Source organism: Patiria miniata, unplaced genomic scaffold (assembly GCF_015706575.1).
Source record: "Patiria miniata isolate m_02_andy unplaced genomic scaffold, ASM1570657v1 HiC_scaffold_2, whole genome shotgun sequence".
Lineage (NCBI taxonomy): Eukaryota > Metazoa > Echinodermata > Asteroidea > Valvatida > Asterinidae > Patiria > Patiria miniata.
Window position 1 is genome coordinate 8590306 of NW_024037058.1, and position 18866 is coordinate 8609171.

Consider the following 18866-nt stretch of genomic DNA (forward strand, 5'->3'; position numbering starts at 1 on the left):
AACTACTAATTTAAGGTGCGTCTTAAGACGCACCTTTGGAAGGGCCTTCTTTCGTTGATTACTTCAAAATGACAGCTTCCCAGAAAGAATAATTTCACAGGGAGTTTAGTTCCCTTACTATCTTTCAACCAAGTTTGTTTTTCGACAATAATTACGCCAGTTACTTTTCGGATGGCTGCCAATGATGGACTATAGCTTTAAAGATATAGTCCATCATTTGTAATTTGTGCATTTTGTTCGTTTGAAGTAACAAAGTGATCAAAATCTAATGAAGGATACTGAACAACTAACCTGATGAAGTTTCGGCTCAGCTTCAGCTGTATATTCCGAGAAAAACAGCATTCTAGGATCTCAATTTTAAATCAAAAGTTGCTGAATCATATTTTGAATTGTTTTGAATTGCAGCTATACGCGATGTCGCGCACTGATCCGACGAATTATAGCAACCGCGCGCGCCTGCGCGTCGTGCCAATGATTGCGCGCGCTGCGCCGAATAACAAAACGAACTACTAGTTTAAATTTTCCTACGGTGCGTCTTAAGACGCACTTGGAAAGGCCTTCTTTCGTTGATTACTTCAAAATGATAGCTTGCCAGAAAGATTAATTTCACAGGGAGTTTAGTCCCCTTACTATCTTTCAACCAAGTATGTTTTTCAACAATAATACGCCAGTTACTTTTTCGGATGGCTGCAAATGATGGAATATAGCTTTAATAGGGATTCCGATATTGCAGCGGTTTTCATAGAAAATATGAAAATGTATATAACTGTGTTCCATCTGAAGAATATGTCAGTCTCATATACTTACTTTGTTTGCTTTAGGATACCTTTAACGGTATATTGTTTTATTAACCTGTTTAATTGCTTAGTTATTCAATAACACCCAAAAACACTTGAATAACTTGAATATTTAGTATGATTTTCAACAAATACTTTATCGTATTTTTTTGGACAAATGTGGCAATAAACAGTTTGAGATCGGAAATTTGGCCTAAAAATCCAGGTATAGGTCGGTTACCGTAAACACACAATTTTGTTTTAGTCCTCAATTTACTCCCACTCTTCGTCATCATCATCAAAGTCGTCATCATCAGAATCGTCATCACTGTCTTCTGCATGGGAGATGGGAGGTGAAGAAAAGAAGAAGAAAATGCATTAGTTTCAGGAGAGGCACAATAAGTGAACCCCTACAAGCAGAGAAACAGACAGATCCGTTAAGGCCCCCCCCCCCCAAAGTCTCCGGTTTCTGGTATGCGCGCGCGTCGCCGTATAGCCATGGGCGTCGGCACAATTAAAACGTTTTTTTCCCAATGTATATAAGATGATGTCTCAAAAGCGCCAAACTCACTGGTTGACTGGAATCCTGCTGCTGCACAATTTTAACGTGTTTTTTTGATGGGGTTACGATCGAGAATAAGCTTTATGTAGCCACTCTGGGCTCCCATACATTTTGCACTAAATTTAGTCGGCCTTCATTTGCAGTCATCAGCCGACATTTGATGAGGAAAAAAAGTCAAAAAAAAAAAAAAGCCGCGTCGCCGCACCACTTTGGGGGCAAGCTCCATACCAGAAACCGGAGACTTTTTTTTTTGGGGGGGGGGGGTTAAGCGCCAGTGTTTTGACCAATCACAGCCATGATTAATGTCGGAACATGTGTGCAGAAAGGTACGACGACATGTCTGTTGTACAGCACAAACCTCCAAGTAGCTTTGACCCCGATGCCAAATTAGTTGCGGTGCACAATATTTTGAGAAATGAAAATATTAAGTATATAAAAAGATTCTATTGAAAACGTTAACAAAGAAATTCAAAGTTTTTATTGAAGTTATTGCAGTTTTGCAAAGTGTTTGTGTTTTTTTATACAAAGAAAGACAAAATATCCAAAGATGTTGATTTCCATTGTGAGAGAAACAGACTACCTCACAGGAGTGTGAGGCTAATATATGACTTGTATATAGGTTTGTATATTGGACGTGAGGTGTAGTAAACCTCACACAGTTAAGTGCCTTTTAAGTAAGCCTTCACACTCGTTACAAGTGTTATAATTGTATAAACGAAGTGGACCTCACAGGTGTGAGAGCGATCAGATCCTGTACATAATTTTATAAACGTTGCTTCTAGGTAATACGTGTGGTTTGGTGAGCCTCACACGTGTAGGTAAACAGGTTTAGAGTCAGACGCGGAGGGGGGGGGGGTAAAAAAAAACCTCAGATCTGTCAAATTGTTTCATTTTTTAATAGAAATTCATTTAAATAATGCGAACCCCCCCCCCCCCCTCCCGCTCTGACACCCAAACAAATATACTGGTAATAATGTCTGCCTGTGCACAAAATACGGACAGAGCCAGCAGCTTGTAAGTGGGTATTTGTACAGTATTCTGTAATGTAGTGTTAATAATCGTCGGACTTGAATAGCGACCCAATTGAAAGTATGGTACGAGCCCCCCCCCCCCCCACCCCACCTATTGATTTTCGGAGGCCAAGTGTCCAGAGAAAAACCCTGTCTACATTTTAAAAAATTTTGCTGATGAAACCCCCCTCCCCTGCAAAAATATCCTGGATCCGTCCCTAAGAGTAACCTACGTAATGACATGCCATGACGCACAAGGCATTAGGGAGGGAACAGTGACATGGTTATCACATTTTCCAGAACTCCGACGGTAAATTTGCGACAGTACTTTTTCCTTCTGTCATTTAGTGAATCAACATTACAGATGTCATGTGCATTGTTGTAAGACGTGTACTTATTTCCCAATATTACTATAGACACGCCTTTTTGTTTTTGTAAAGCTATAAACTTATACAGTCCACAGCATTCCATAAACGTACCTTGCGATACGTCAGACAATCAGACGATTTCCGTGGACAACGGGAGTTGCGGTTTGAACCGTCCGGAAAATTGCCTGTGATGATGAACTGACGACGAGTTTAAGATCCAATCATTGCCAAGCTCGGCACGAGGGAGGGGGGGGGGGATACAATAATTAATGTCGTTTCACATTTGATGTATATAAAAAGGTCGCTTCATGTTTAAAGTATACCAAAAAATGACAAGTATAATATCCTCCTGGCCTTGATGTGTATCCTTAGTCTTCTCCATATCCCTTCTAAAAAATATCCTCCCTATAGCCATGGTATTTTTTCCTCCTCAATTACCGTATTCCCTCTAAAAGAGTATCCTCTCAACGATGATGGTTAGTCTTCCCCGCATTAAATTGATTGCGGAAACATGAAAGCTTTGTATTCCTATTATATCGACTTGACACCATCCCAAAATCGCGACAGCCATCGCGACAGCCTCAAGCTCATCTTTACCTTAACTTAACTAAAGATCCTTAATTCTCCTTTTCGTTTAATTCGATATAAGGCTGTTTGATAATTCAAGTATCCATGAGTTCGATGATTAAGCGATAAATAGTAAAAAATTATACAAATACCAAATCGGTGCGAAGAAAAACATTCTCATTCATTGTTGTTGATTCTTTTGTTGTTACCTCCGTGTCTTTAAACTTTTGTATCCCCCTTGTGCTGAGCTTCGCAATGGTTGGTCGTCAACTCATCAACGGGCACTAATTTCCGAACGGCTTAAATTAAACCCCCTTTAATTGTCCACGGAAATCGTCTGATCGTCTGACGTATCGCAATGTACGTTTAGGGAATGCTGTAGACTCTAGGATTAGAGCTTTAAGAACATTACCCATATAAACATATTTTTCAAGGTTTTTAACATGGAACAATTTCTCAATGATTGCAGGATTGAGGATTCTGAAACAAAGTCCCCGTAATTTTTCGCAATGGGACAAAAAGTAGAGCTGCTTCCATGTAGACAAAGTAGAGAGGTTCAAAAGTATACCCTCTCTAAAAGCAGAAAAAAAAAAAATTGACCTGTACGACAGTTCAGTCAGTCGGCTTTTCTGGTAGCAGAAAAAGCAGAAAGAAGGTAGAAAAATCCATTTAGCAAAACGTTCAATCTGTATTTCTGGTTGCAGAAAAGCAGTTGTCCATTTTTGAACCTCTGTAGGCTAGACAAAGATAATGATTCTGCACCAAATTTGTCCCTGATATGAACCGAGAAGGGCCCACCGTGAAAACATGCATTACCAGAGTGGATGACACAGTTTCTGATCCGTAGAGAGAGCATTGAGCAGTGAAGCCCCTAGGTCATCCTGAGAAACGCTGGGGGCCACTTCTGCCTCCCGGTCGGACATATCCACCTACAACAAGCACAAGCATGTCGATGATTGATATGTTACCATCACGAGAGTGCTAATATCGGCCTACCACTTTAATATATACTACATGACATAGCATTGTATATAAAAGCTGCTTATTGTGCCAACTGCCGATTAAAGCATATTGTACAGTCCTAAATATGCAGCTAATAAACACTGGAGAACCAAATGTACTACTAATATTGAAAGACAGCTTAACAAACGAGCGTTATAGAAGCTCTTTCAGCAACAGTGAGTATAAGCCTTATGATTGACGATGTATGTGAGCAATATAATTGTTTAGTCATTTAACCAACCATGATAACACAGATTCTGAATTTCATGTTACACCTGAAGGCATGTTATTGTTATTGTTCCTCTGTGATGGACATAATATTATACACTTTTGTTATTGTTTTTTGTCATTGTCTTGGAACAACAACCGACTTTAGGCCAAAAGAAAAAGTCTCCAGTTTCTGGTATGCGCGCGTCGCGTCGCCGTAGCCATGCACGTCGTCAATTTTTTTTTTTTTTCAATGTAAGGTGATGTCTCAAACCACCAAACTCACTGGTTTGACTGGAATCCTGCTGCTGCACAATCGTGTTTTAGATGGAGTTTCGATCGAGTATAAGCTTTATGTGGCCTCTCTGGACTCCCATGCATTTTGCACTAAATTTAGTCTGGCACCATTAATTGCAGTCATCGGCCGACATTTGAATAAAAAAAGTAAAGAAAAAAAAAAGCCGCGTCTCCGCACCACTTTTGGGGCAACATCCATACCAGAAACCAGAGACTTTTTGGGCCTTATTGATATCTACTGAAAAAAACTGGAATTTTCTTACCTTTTTGAGGACTTTTCCTCCCCTTATCTGATCCAGAAGCGCTCCACGTCCACTGCTGGCTGGGGCTGGTCGTCATCTGGATCCACACGCTTAAAGGCAACACCCTTGTGGATGTCATCTATGAGTCCCATACGGCCTCTTCCCCCTTCCACTCTGATGGGGGGAGGGGGCGGAGCGGCTCCAACAGCTGGCAGTGGCGGTGGTGGAGAGGTTAGAGAGTCCACCCCCTTGAGATGGGGTCGGGAGTGGAGGAGCCGGGGCTGCCATTGGCCGGTAGTGCATGCTGGGTGGGGCCATGGAAGGGGCGTCGGGGGCAGAGCGCGCGAGGGTGGGGTCGGTGCCCCACGGCGGGATGAGGGTGGGAGTTTGGGTGCTGGACCATGGCTTGGGGAGGTGGTAGGAGAGCAACACGGTTGCCTGGTGGGGGAGGCGGAGCAGCAGTGCCAGGAGACGGGGGCGGGGGTGGAGGGGCAGGCATTCTTGACCTCTCTTGAGGAATAGGAAAAACAAAAGAAAGCATTTACCACAGATTTGAGGTCTACAAGAAAAGTTTCACATGTAAGGTTCCTATTTGTTATAAGCAACTTAAAGCAAGCCTGAAAACACGTTACTTTACAGGAGCACAGGTCTGCATTTATAAAAAGGGGCAGCACCATTCCAAACCTTTGAATCATCTCACAGAATTAGCAAACATTTTCAGAGCATCCAGTGCAGTACACACTGATTTGAGAAAACCAAACCTGCCTCACACTCCATCACTGCATTTAATAGTGAAGTGGGGTTAACTGCCATCTTAGCTAAATATAATAATTGTTTAGATTATTTTCAAGGGAAAGTAGTTTCCCTTGGTTCAGCCTTAAAGTCAATTTTGTGCTACACCATAAGCTGTCTGAAGTTGTTTGAAAACTCATACTTTATGCATTTACTTACGAGACATTCTATCTTTAATGCATTTATTCCTCCATGTTCATCTACAAACTTATTGATGAATTCCACGTTTTTCTCGTCCAGGATTTGGCTTTCATCTAGACCGAGGTTTTCCAACCAGTTCTGGAGGTCTGGGTCTATCACTTTATACTGGGGGTCAAAAATTCAAAGCAACATTCACTAACGTTTGTTCTAGACCCATTAACCTTTTTGAAGTATGGCAGGTGTCACCCCTTCTAAATATCTTTTTCGGAGCTAGGCCTATATGAATCTTTCTGCCAAGTTCGGTGCTTTGGACCAGTCGTTCACGATCTTGTCAAAAATGTGATCTAGCCACTTGACTGACGCACTTATCCAATTTTGTTGTTCCTTTTGTTATATTTTCAATGTAATTGGGTTGAAATTGGGTATTCATATGGCTATATGGCGAAACACTGTGGACACATCACTATTTGAAGCGACCCTGTGTGATGTCACACTTCTTTGCATAAAAACAAAGCCAAGCCGAGTACGGTGCACTCTCTAGACTGGGTGAGCCAACGGCCTGTGCAGCTCATTTTAAGGTTCACAATGAAGTGACGTACACAAGGTGACATTCAAAATGAAATTGGGCAGAAACTGTTCGATTTTACCTTTTCAGGAATGCATCAGTGTGTCAGTGTGTTGGTTTCTTTGTCTGTTTGTCTGTTGCATCGGCTCAGTGACGGGAAAGACAGTGACAGGAATGCCAAAAACAAACGTGACCTTTTTTTGTTTTGGCGGCAAAATAAAAGATCAAAAAGTCAATTAATGGTGAAAAAAAATCACAAATATAAAAAAAAAAACTCAAGTTCTACTTACATCCAAACCCGTTTCTGGGGCCCATCCACAATGGGCGACATGACTAAAGAGAAAAAGAAGTAATATATACATCTACATTATTTTGTCGGATTTGTGATTTACATTTGAAATAATCTTACAATTTTATGGAAAATGTTATCAAACACTTATCTTGAAATTGCATGTTTATGTCACAGATTTGGGCATTTGTGCACTGGTTTGAGCATGTGACTGCACATACATGAAGTGTCTTTGCATGAGCACCAGGCACACACTGGCAGTGTGTTAGAGGGTCCAACTTAAAGCCCGGTGTCCATATCGAAATTAAGCTTACGCAGACTGCGCAGACAATACGCAGGAACCGTCAGCACCGATCGTCTATCTGCCACGTAGTTTGCGTCTGTCTGAGTTGTCGGCGACTCTTTCGGATAAATGTTTCCATATGTCTGCGTTGCAGTTTGGGTCCTGTTTGCCTTTCCCAGTGAGTTTCTTAGGCCAATGATGGAAACTAGGCTTAATTAATTACTCGCCCTTTCTAACCGTTCATTGGGCACTAATTGTGCACATAATCGATAAATTCCATCAGTTAGCAGAGCCACTTACGTAAAATTAATGGGCGTAGAAATGTCAGCCTTGTTGAGCCTTGCTTTCTTCCCTTTTTCTTTCTTATTTTCCTTCTTACTTGTGATGGTGGTGGTGTTAATTGTCGGAGATGGCTGGATGTTAACTGCACAAAGGATTGAATCAAATTGCGAGGAAGTGTTTTCAACAATCGCGACATGGTTTCTGGCTGTGGGGTGGCGTTTCAAACCAGCCCACGCAATGAAATCACATTACGTTATCAGAACTCCAGACAATGCAGTTATTAAGGAATAATTCTTGTAGTACAACTTATTGTAATTGTACCGATGGAACTGTGAACGAGGATCCATCAGTGATGAACCCCACTGATAATACGATAGCAACTTTGAGCCCTCAATCCTGATTGGTCGATCCATGGCAACAACAGTGTACTATTATCCAATATAGCATACGGTCCATATTGCACTCAGCCTATGGTGCTTTTTTGTTCATTTTAACCAACGATGGTTAAATTTACCGAAGTCTAATCAGCGTTGGGTAAAATGACTAATTTTAACCAACTGTTGTTTACCAGGTCAACAGCCCAACAGTTGGTTAAAATAATACCCAACGATGAACCACGACGTTTGAGAAGTTTACCCACGACGTTTGAAAACTTTAACCGCACTCTCAAAACGCTGGTTTAAATTTGGTTGGTTAAAAAAGTTGGCTAAAATTGTAACCAACATTTTCCAATTTTGCCCAACGTTTACGCTACATAACATTGCAACTATCGCTCTTGATCACTGACGTCTTGGTCCAAGACCAACTCACTCCCTCGCCCCGAGTTGGGAGTTCGTTGGTGCGGTTTTGGACCTACATGCAGTTGTATATTGTTAGGACGATGTAAGTATATAACCAGTTACCACACAAAATTCGTCATTTCCTTAAACAGTGATAAAAAAAATACAAATAATCGTACCATAGACAAAGGACACATGATCAAACAAAATTATACCAGCATCACGCAGACACTTAAATAAAAGGTTTCTCGTATAAACCAAATTCATGGAGAACAATTTTTTTTCATCCTGTCACACAAAGGGACGAATTGACCTAACACCGTATTGCTTGGAAAGTGCGATGTTAATTAACATCGCTGTATGGGGTCGGGTTGACGAGGCCAAACCGACCCGAGACATTTATTTTATAAACGGAATCCGAACCGAAACCGAACAGGACTACCTAAAACCGACCCGACCCGACCCGACAACAATTCAAAGAAAACCGACCAAAACCGACCCGAAACCGAACCGACCCGAAAAAAACCCGAATATCTGGCTTCGGCAAATATGTCTGCTTTTTGCGCTTGAACTGACCCGCTTCGCGTATCGAGACAGACCGCAAACCATTTTTAGTCGCACCGGACGCAGTGACTCTGCACTAAATAGTGCACCATGTAAATTTCAATTCTGTTTCGGTTCATTTCGGTTTATTTCGTGTTTTTCCAAAATGGCTTAGCCGACCCGACCCGACCCGACCCGAAAATCGCAAACGCAAAACCGAAACCGACCCCATCCGACTAAAAAGATGGACAAACCGACCGGTTGGTTTGGGGCCGGGTCGGTTTCGGTTTCGGGTCGGGAGTTTGCACATTAGCCATTAGCCAAGCGATCGCATAAGCGCGATCTTGGCATTCTTTTAGTTGCATCTTGCTAAAAAGAGCTTGGAATAAGAAACTCACTTTGGGTTGGCACTGGAGGGGCATGTTTGGGTCGATTCCGGACTGCTGCTTCTGGAGCGCGGCGTTTTTTTGTGCCTGAAATTGACAAGATAACTTGCATTTTACTCAATAACATAATTAAATGTATTCATTATTGTACAAATACTTACTGCTTCGAAGGGTATAGTAAAACTAGCCTCCGGAGGTGATCCACTTTAGTGGTGAATTCTATTTTTCCCTTGCAAAAGCATCGGGAAAATCGAATGCTCCATGGATCACTGAGCTGAGGCTGGTTTAACTGTACCACGAGTTAATGTTTGTTTTATAACACCTCACCCACAGATTCTACTTGATTTAATGAGATTAATTTAATTAAATGTAATTATTTCTATTTCAATACGAAATTATTCGAAAATAAATTTGATTTTTTCCAAACCACCCCTTCTGAAATGTTTGAACCAGGCTCTGCATTTCACACATTGATTCACACCCGTATGCATTTTATACATTGATCTGTTCTAGTGGTTACGGTTCATGACTCATGATTAAAGGGCAGGAGCTCAAATCAAGCTATTGGCGTGTCCTTGGGCAAGCCACTTTACTCCAACTTGCCTCTCCCCACCAAGGAGTGGGTGCCGGTCAGCATAAAATGGGAGGCAACTAAGATGGACTGCCATCCCACCCATGGGAATATAAGTATTTCAATCTTTTCGAGCTATAAAGAAAACCGGAGATAAACGCAACCTTGATGGGTCACTTGACTCGTGACAGACTTTACCTTTTGACCCAGCCGGCCTTCCAAGGGCAACATATGGAGAGTTGGAGGAGACCACTTGAACAGTCATGTGGTTGCTAAGGCAAAGCGTCTGCCGTTATTAAGGAAAGCTAAATCCGATTCAAACTTAGTATAGCAGAGCAGTGAAATTCATACACCACAAAAATGGCATTTTGAACGTTGTGTTTTTCAGAAAATATGCTCAGTATGATTGAAATGTTAAATTATAACGGAAGAAGAAATTCTAAACTTCATGTAATTGAAAAAAAATCGCCGTCATCAATGCCGAAATGTCAATACTGTTTACTGGTATAGCTGACCTTCAAGTCTGGAAGAAATCGTTCGAAAACTTTGCCAAATCTATGTATTTAATATTTATATCAATTTCTAAGAATTTCTCCAAATTGTTATTTCACGAGTAGTTGAACCCTTCCGAATTTCAGCTTAATCTGTTGTTGCAAAAGCTAGTGTTACAACTACACTCTAAAAACTGAAGTGTTAAATCCAACTTTATAAATGATAAGCTCAACACTTGCATGGTGTTCAGTCAGTGACCACACTTTAAAAGTTGATTCAACACTTTCCAAAGTGTTACGAATTCCAACACTTTTAGAAAGTTACAAAAGTGTCAGTCTCTTTTGCAACACTTTTCCAAGTGTTAAAAAAAGTGTTGGGATCTAGCACTTTAAAAATGTTAGAAAAGTATACGAAAGTGTTGTATCTGACCCTTTTAAAATGTTAAAACAACTATTCAGTTACCCCTTTACCCATTGCCAGGTGTTTATATCCAAACCTTTGAAACTGTTGAAACAACTTTTTGTTACCCTTTAAATGTGTTACTTTAAGCTATTGTAATGTCAAAAAACTCATCCTTCAAATGCACGCAAAAAGACCAATAAAAACAGAGAATGTCATTGATAGTAAGGGCTCCAATATGGCGTTGCGTTCTTCATAACTTTTTGTCCTACATCGACCAACATCGCCGTCCATCCCGATATAACCAGTTGAGTGATTTTTTTTTATACTGAGATATTATCGTAGGAACGCTGCATATTTTTATGTTAATACTGCTTTTACATCGTACGAAATTGACGGATAATTTAAGACCCTACACCTAACAGAGAAGTGTTGCTATACATGTACGTACGTTCTACGTGCATTTGATTTGCGTGATGTATCGATACATAGCCCTTATATGGAAATTCATGTACACATTACTGAGATTGTAAAGATTAAAGAGTGGTCATGCTTCTGTCGATTGTAAAATACGTACTTAAACATGTATCGATACATCACGCAAATCAAATGCACGTATGTACATGTACGTATACGTACAATGTATAGTGATACCCATCTGTTAGGACTAAGGTCTAAAATTCTCCGTCAATTTCGTACGATATAAAAGTAGTATTAACATCAAAATGTGCAGTGTTCCTATGATAACATCTCAGTATAAAAAATCTCACATGTACTCAACTGGTTAAATCATGATGGTCGGCGATGTTGGTCGATAGAGCTTGGACGGAAAATGATCTAGTGCTGAACTCAGTGTCCAATCAAATTGCCCAGTCGCCTAATACATTATTGCGAGAATAAGAGCTGGAATAACCTTTTGCAACATTTGAAATGTTGTTTTGGTAGTAATAACACTTCGAAAATGTTAAACTTCAACACTTCAGTTTTTACAGTGTACAACTATCTCCATGGAAAATTTCGACGAGGATTTTCTGCCGACCCAACCCACGTGCATTGTTCAGCAAAGCGCCTTAGGCGCTACGGTTGACCGATTTCGGCCAAGCAACACACTAACGTATGGAAGATTAGCATATTTGGCGCGGGTCTCGGTATCGACCAATGGAAGCCGGCAAAAAGGGCGATATTTATCAATTAATAACTCGTGAAGGAGGCTTTTCTCCAAATGGATAGGAACCTAATTAATATTCGTGAGGCTTGAAAAGATTGAAAGATATTGCAAACGCCAGTGTTACAACTTTCAAAAATGTACGTAGCCAGGCCTATTTTTCCTATTTCAACGAAAAGTAATAAACATATCACAATTTTTAGCACATACTTGGATCATTATAAGGGGAAATAAATCCTGCAAGTTGCATGAAGATACGGTCTTCCAAACTGGAGAAATTAATTTTCAAAGATTGCACTTGCCAACGAGAACATGTCTGTGTTCATGAAGTTTCATTCAAAATAAAGTGTTACGTAACCTTTATAGAAATCGCCCTTCGCAACCACATGACTGTGAAGAGTCTCATGAATGCATTGCCAAAGGTACATGGGACTCACTTTAAGACGCTATTTACCACTTTGTTGAAAATAGAATCAGTCATACACACGCGAGCCAGTATGTGCATACGGTTTACCCTCCCACTTCATTGAGCTCTCGCAAATCAGACATCGTCTTCATCTAGAGATGGTTCACTCACCTCCTTCACGCTTACGCTTGGCCCTTAGCTTAACTTCGATGGCACTGCAAAAATCACCGGCTTCAGCATCACCAGCAAAGTTGAGGGCGGCCCAACATGTCTGTATACACAGGGTGCACATAATTATGGGTACGCGAAGAAATAAAACCAACAGTAAAAAACAAACAAACTAACTAGAGCTTTGTGCCTGTCACACATGAAAACAAAGATATATTCTGCATCCATTTTCCCCCTCCCTAAAAACCGGACTATGAATTCTAAATTTTCTTTTCAAAAAGAATTTGAATGTAGCATGTTGTCTTCGTGAGATATGGCGATATTTAAATCTTCAAACATCCATATAAAGTCACAGAATGATGTCATTATAACCAAGAATGATTATGAATAGCAAAGTAAATAAATTTCAGAGGTTAAGGGGTAGCAAAATACCTCAATCTGGACCCTTCATTTACAAAAAGACCCACATGAGGGAAACATGCTGTTTTCACCAAAGTAGTCTCGAAAAATTTATCATTAAAAGATGGAATTACTACAGATGTCATTGCCCCCATAACATGCATCTTGAACACCCTGACGTTCTCATAAGTAATTCTTCAACTGAAAATGAAATATAAACCCGACAACCAAGCAACCGTATTGACTTAAAAAACAATATCTATTTATTTATATATTCTTTTTGCTTGTCCTTAAATGTATGAAAAAGTCTTTGTTTTTGATCTGATTTTTCTTTCTTTCTTTTTCTTCGTTTTCTTCTATCCCAAATCCCGTAGACTTTGCACAGAATTTTTTTACAAGCCACTTTTGACATTTTAAATTCTCAAATCTTGATCAAACTAAACGTAAACAAAGGCCGTCATCATAAATGAGTGACGTCATCATACAGGTGCATTTGCAATGGCCTTGGAGAACTACAAGGCCAATTAGGTTTAAACATTGCATGTATATAGAAGGGATGTGTTATACAAAAATGACGCCATAACTCACGAACGTAACATGATTATTTTAAAAAGAATTTGCATATGCAAAAGCAATGTGATTAATGTGTGTGTCATGACGTCATCAAACTCGATCGACTCCAAACTTGGAAGTTAGATAATGTTATTAATATGCAAAATCGTATTTAACGTCATGATGACGTCATCGGTAGATTTTTTTAATGATTTCTTTTGTATTTTAAGAATATGTACGTGCATTGTAAGTATGTGCATTGAAAAGTGCCGTCAAAATGACGTCATCATGGGTCATGCACGCCAGCACAGAAGTGCATTTTCAAAGTTCTAGAATGAGTTAAAATTCAACCAGATATGGTTGAAGTTTTGCATATACATAAACAGGGATGGGTTATGCATGAAAAAGAAATAACGTAGTCTTGGAGGATAAAACAACCAAAATTATAAAATCATAGATGGCAGATGTAACAGGGACAGAAAAAACGTACACCCAAGTTTTATAGAATGACCATCACCTTATAGCCACAAGCACTGCCAATGTTAAAATATTCCAAGTGTTTTTAATGTAACCGGGGAGAGCGATATGAATTAGTTTAAATGTGGCACTCTCCTCACAACCGAGTGGTTCCACTATATAATTTGGGTGGAGCGAAGTCTTTTGGATGTCTCATTTTGGATAACAACACAATTAAATTGATTTCGAATATATGAGACAATGTATTTACAAATTTATATCTGGTGTTAACAAAGGAATTAGTGTATAAAGAACTTTGGTATAAAGAGAACTTGGGTATATAAAAGAACGACAGTCAATAGGAAATGGAAGCTGTCTAGATCTATCCAATGATCTGAAATCACAAACAATCAATCACTAATGATTTATGGGAAAACTTTCAGATCAAAGTACATTATTAAAGACATCATTAAATTCAAAGTAATTTGGGGAAACACTGTTTTCCTTATTTTTAAATCAAAGAATACTTTTATAAATACATTAGTAAGTGAACAGATGTTGCATAAAAAGATTATGGCATAAAAAGACTCAGGCATAAAAAGTTAAATAACACACAAGGGATTTACTCACCACTTGGGATGACCTACGTTCATGCCTTCCTCTCCGTGCTCGATGTTAAAATCGAAAAATCAGCAGCAAAATTGAAGGAAATAATGCAGAAAACTGCAGTGCCGGCAACGCCAGATATAAAATTATATTGCTGCTACAACAGGGAGTCGCACCCAAAATGTGCAGTAATAAAAGTGGAGTGTGCAATGCTCGCTATAAAATGCTGGTCGCAAAGCAGGAGCAGGAGCTGGAAGATGTCAACTCAAAGTAGAGTTGGAACGGAATCAACGATATTTAGGACCTAGCCCTACAGGAAAACTATACCGAAACGCCAGGAATGCCAGGAATCTAACTTAAACAAAGCGCGTTGGAATGTAAACCTCGCCTGCTCGCTACGCCCTTTGCACAGTTTAAAAAGTAGCAGGCTGGGTGGCGCGCGCTGTGCTAAAAAAGTTTAGTTGGCCGCAAGAGGGCGCTAGGCAAAAAGATGATCGATCGTAACGCAACGCTCATGGCTGGCAAAGTGACATGCAAGTAATTTACTAAAGTTATGACATGTGATGCACAATGGAGTAGGGAACCTGTCGGGTAAAAGTGTGTACGAAATCCCGACCTGGTTACATTAAGTTAAGAGATTATTTGTTACTTAGTAGAGCATTAATACACTCACGTCTGTTTCAAAAGTGTGGAAGAAAGGCTGGCCATCTGCGACAATGTACTTGAACTGCTTGTACAATTCCTGTTCCCAAAGCTTCATTCCGTTCTAAAACAGAAATTAGAGCTAAACTAGAAGTCAGTTAAATGTTAAGCCAAACAAAGAACAAATCAGAGACATTTTGAAAGACCTGCAGGTCATATGTGCATATTTCAAAGGGCAGAGGGCGTGTCCCGCTACTCCCGCATCCCCTTCCTCGAAGAAAACGCTAGAAGAAAAAATCAACTTGGTAAAAAATGAGTAAAGTAACTGATTCATTTTCTGGAGTCCAACTCAGGTCGAGTCCTCATTTCTTCGATTAGTCCAGCTCAGCTAAGAAAACTTGCTTGGTATTATCGGACCTAAAGCTTTCTCCCGTGCGAACCCGAGTTTTTAGGATCAAGGCTTACACATTATAGGAAGACAATTTTCCCAAACTAAGGCTCTTCCCTAGACGATAGACCACAGCGACCTTAAGTTAAGGGCGCGGATCCGTTTTGGAGGAAATATTCCACCGATTGTGACTGATAGTTAACTCTCTGCTGATTGCACATTAAACATGTAACAAAGCTTGACACCTCAAAACAGAATTGCCGGTACAAGCAAATACATTTTATTCAACAATAAATCAATAAATGCACGGTAATTGGCATGTACAACTAAGCAAGCTAAGCAATGTACAGCAGTACAGCTGATATTCGCAACGCATCAACCATGCAAGCTAGCATCAGCTACGTACAGCTAATTAAAGCCTTACATATGCAACCAGCTATGCCAGAGTACAGATCACACAACTTAATTGTACAAACCGCGCATAAGCATTGCACAAACGAAGAGCAAACTAATTAACCTACTTCCTGTCTACGTCTGCTCACATTCTGCAGTTCAACTCACGCATACAGCGCTCAACGCATCAGGTGACGTCTGCCTGCCATGCATACTTGTCTACGCGCCTAGGCCAACCAATGCCAAGCACGTGCAGCTCCAATGAAGCTAAGCTCCGCTCAGTCACAATTAATGCATGCAATGAAAATACGTTCAGAATAAGCTGGCCCTAAGTCTTTCCGCCACGGTGCAAGCACTTTTCTTCATAATACCAGTTATGCGTCTTCTCTAACAAAAGAGAAGATATAACCGACTAGACTAGCATAAACTTACCACAATATCGTAGACTCTGATGAAGTATGAGCGTAGGTTGTTGTCCTTGACAAAGCATGCCACTCCACAGCATTTCTTGCTCCAGCTGTTGGGAGGCTGGGCCAAAAATACCTGCACCACAGCTGTTGCCAAAGTCTATGTTTCAAGTAAAAAAATGAAAGGGACAAAATACTTTTTAAATTAGGTTAACTCAAACAATAACCGTTAGTGGCATCAACTATATGCTTTTATCTGTGCACATTGCGTCGCATAATAAACCCCATGTTGGTGAACAAAAGCTCTGATTTCCCAAACGATTGTCGGTATAGGGAAGAAAACTTTAACTTTTAGGAAAAACTGTGAAAAAATAAAAAGTCACGCACAGATCTTGAAAAGACGAATACAAAAACCCAGTTGTTTACTTCTGACGCGGCGGACATTTTGTGGCATACGCATACGTATTTCCAGCCGTAGGCCTATTTTCTCCTTCTTGCAGGTACATACCACCGTCCTTCGTGTGAACACAGCACGTCCGCAGCATACGATACACTGGCGGAACATGTGCGACTGGAATCACGATTTTTGAGAGTCAATATTTGGATCCACAAAATTTGTTTTCGTCAGAATAAAATACGATGGTTGTGTGGACGTTTATACTCTACTTTTAAATGATAATTGCAAGTAATAGTTTTGTAGCCCAATTGGGCCCTATCCAGGGCGTATATAGTGTCACAGGGGTTCCCCAGTATAAAAATTGTGGGTTGACCGATGACTTTTCGAGAAATTCTCACCCAAAGAAGACGACCCCTAAAACGAGTGATGTTTCCCAAAGTGGAAAAGTAGCCATCTTGAAAAAGGACCCCTCCACATCGTGGCTAAATATCGCCACTTTAATTTCGGACCCAATTCCATGCAAAATGCTTGGAATTGGAAGCCTCAAGTCCAGACGAGAGGAGCCTTGCCATATCTTTTTAGTTTTCCAATTCCATGGCTCTCAGAACTCTCTAATAATATAGAATAATGTTTATTAAACTTGTATTCATGAGCTCGGTGGACGGATTTTGGGCCTGCATGTTTACTGGGGTGTAACAACAGCTGGTAATTCTCACACGATTTCAACATCGTTTGCAATAAATTCATAACTCGCGTCTTGTACACCAAATCTGAAATATTTAACCCTCCTATTTCATATTCGTTCTCATCCATACAATAGATCAAACTGTGCTGACATTTTTTAATCCCCAGCCTATCCATATCCATATCATAATTTCTATCAATGTGACCTTTTCATAATTCTTAAAGAAAAGTGTGCGGTAAGTGTATCAGCGAAAAGGAATGGGAGGGGGTTATGGCCACGCCCCCTCCTATACAGGTTTTTCCTGTCTGGCGGGCACCTTCCACCACTGAAAATGTCTGGCAGTGGCCATTCATGATACCTGAGACTAGGCCCAACATTTTCCATTAGGTTTCATGGGGTTAACTCACCAGCTGATCTAGCTCAATTTTGGGGCCCCTTTCTCATGGCCCTTCTGACCACACCCACCACAGTGTGCCCGGCAGACGTCCATTTCTGTACATTGGTATGCATGTGGATCATCGCTATATGCATGAAAATTGGTTAACTTTCCAGCTAGGCTGACCCCCCACCACTGGCTTCCGGTCTATAAAGACTACCATTACACTACAAAAATGGACTTTTCAAATACGTTCAATCTGTTTTTCTGCTATTCTAATTGTAGTAGAAAAGCAGACCGTTTTCCGACTCTTTTCTCCCTCTGTGTGGAGATTGCTAAGAATTGATGTGACTCGCGCACGGAACCGCAAAACAGGATGTCGTATTTTCTTCCAAAGTGGGCCCATACTGCTCACATTATGAAACAAAATCTTAAATAAACCAAAAAGACTTGAAAGTGACTGCAAAAATCATTTCAGAATTGACAGTCATTTGCAAAACGGTCATTTCTAAATAGCAAAAATGCTGTCCTAAACCGCACTTCTACCACAGAAAGGCATTTTTGAACAGTTAAAATGTGGCGAATCGACCGGCAGCCGCTCGTTACTGTTGAGTTGACAGATCATTTTCTCCACCCCCCCCCCCCCATTTACCTCCTGAAAATATCGGTCACTTTACCCTTTAAATTCCCATAACCGACTAAAACAGAACTCACCAAACACCTGCTTCCAAGAAGGTTAACTACTTGGTCATTTTCAGATTTGCTGAGTAGTTTCGAAGGGACATTTACGTCCGCTGGCTTACTTCGTTGCCCAGGAGGATTCGCCATTTTTGAGGAACACTACCGCGAATTTTCAGAATTTACTAAGTAGTAGGTGGAGTCATTAACCGAGTTCAAAGTGCCAGACCTGTGAAAATGGAACCAGCCAATGTGGAAACACTAAGAAATCAGTACGGAGACAGGGAATTGGACTCATGTACTTGTACAATGTGCACCATATTATGCGCGCGCATTAATTATATCTTGCCGCGATTATTTTTAGCTTTGTAAAAATTCCAGTACTCAAAAGTTGAACTTTGATAATTTGACAAGTACTTGTAAACAAAAACAAATGTGAGATTGCTCGATATGAATCATGACAAAATACCAAATAATTGCCTGGAGTTTTACTCAAGCTGGAGAAATTCAAATTATTTCACGTCTGAAAATAGTCCGAGTCTGATGGTTACTCGGAGTCATTACTCTGCAAATCGCCTTTTTCATGGTCATGATC

General features: G+C 40.3%; 1 pseudogene; it reads right to left on the bottom strand.

Annotated features, from left to right (window-relative positions):
- Nucleotides 1-921: 921 nt before the first annotated feature.
- Nucleotides 922-18421, bottom strand: LOC119726919 (annotated as a pseudogene).
- Between the last annotated feature and the right edge of the window lie 445 nt (nt 18422-18866).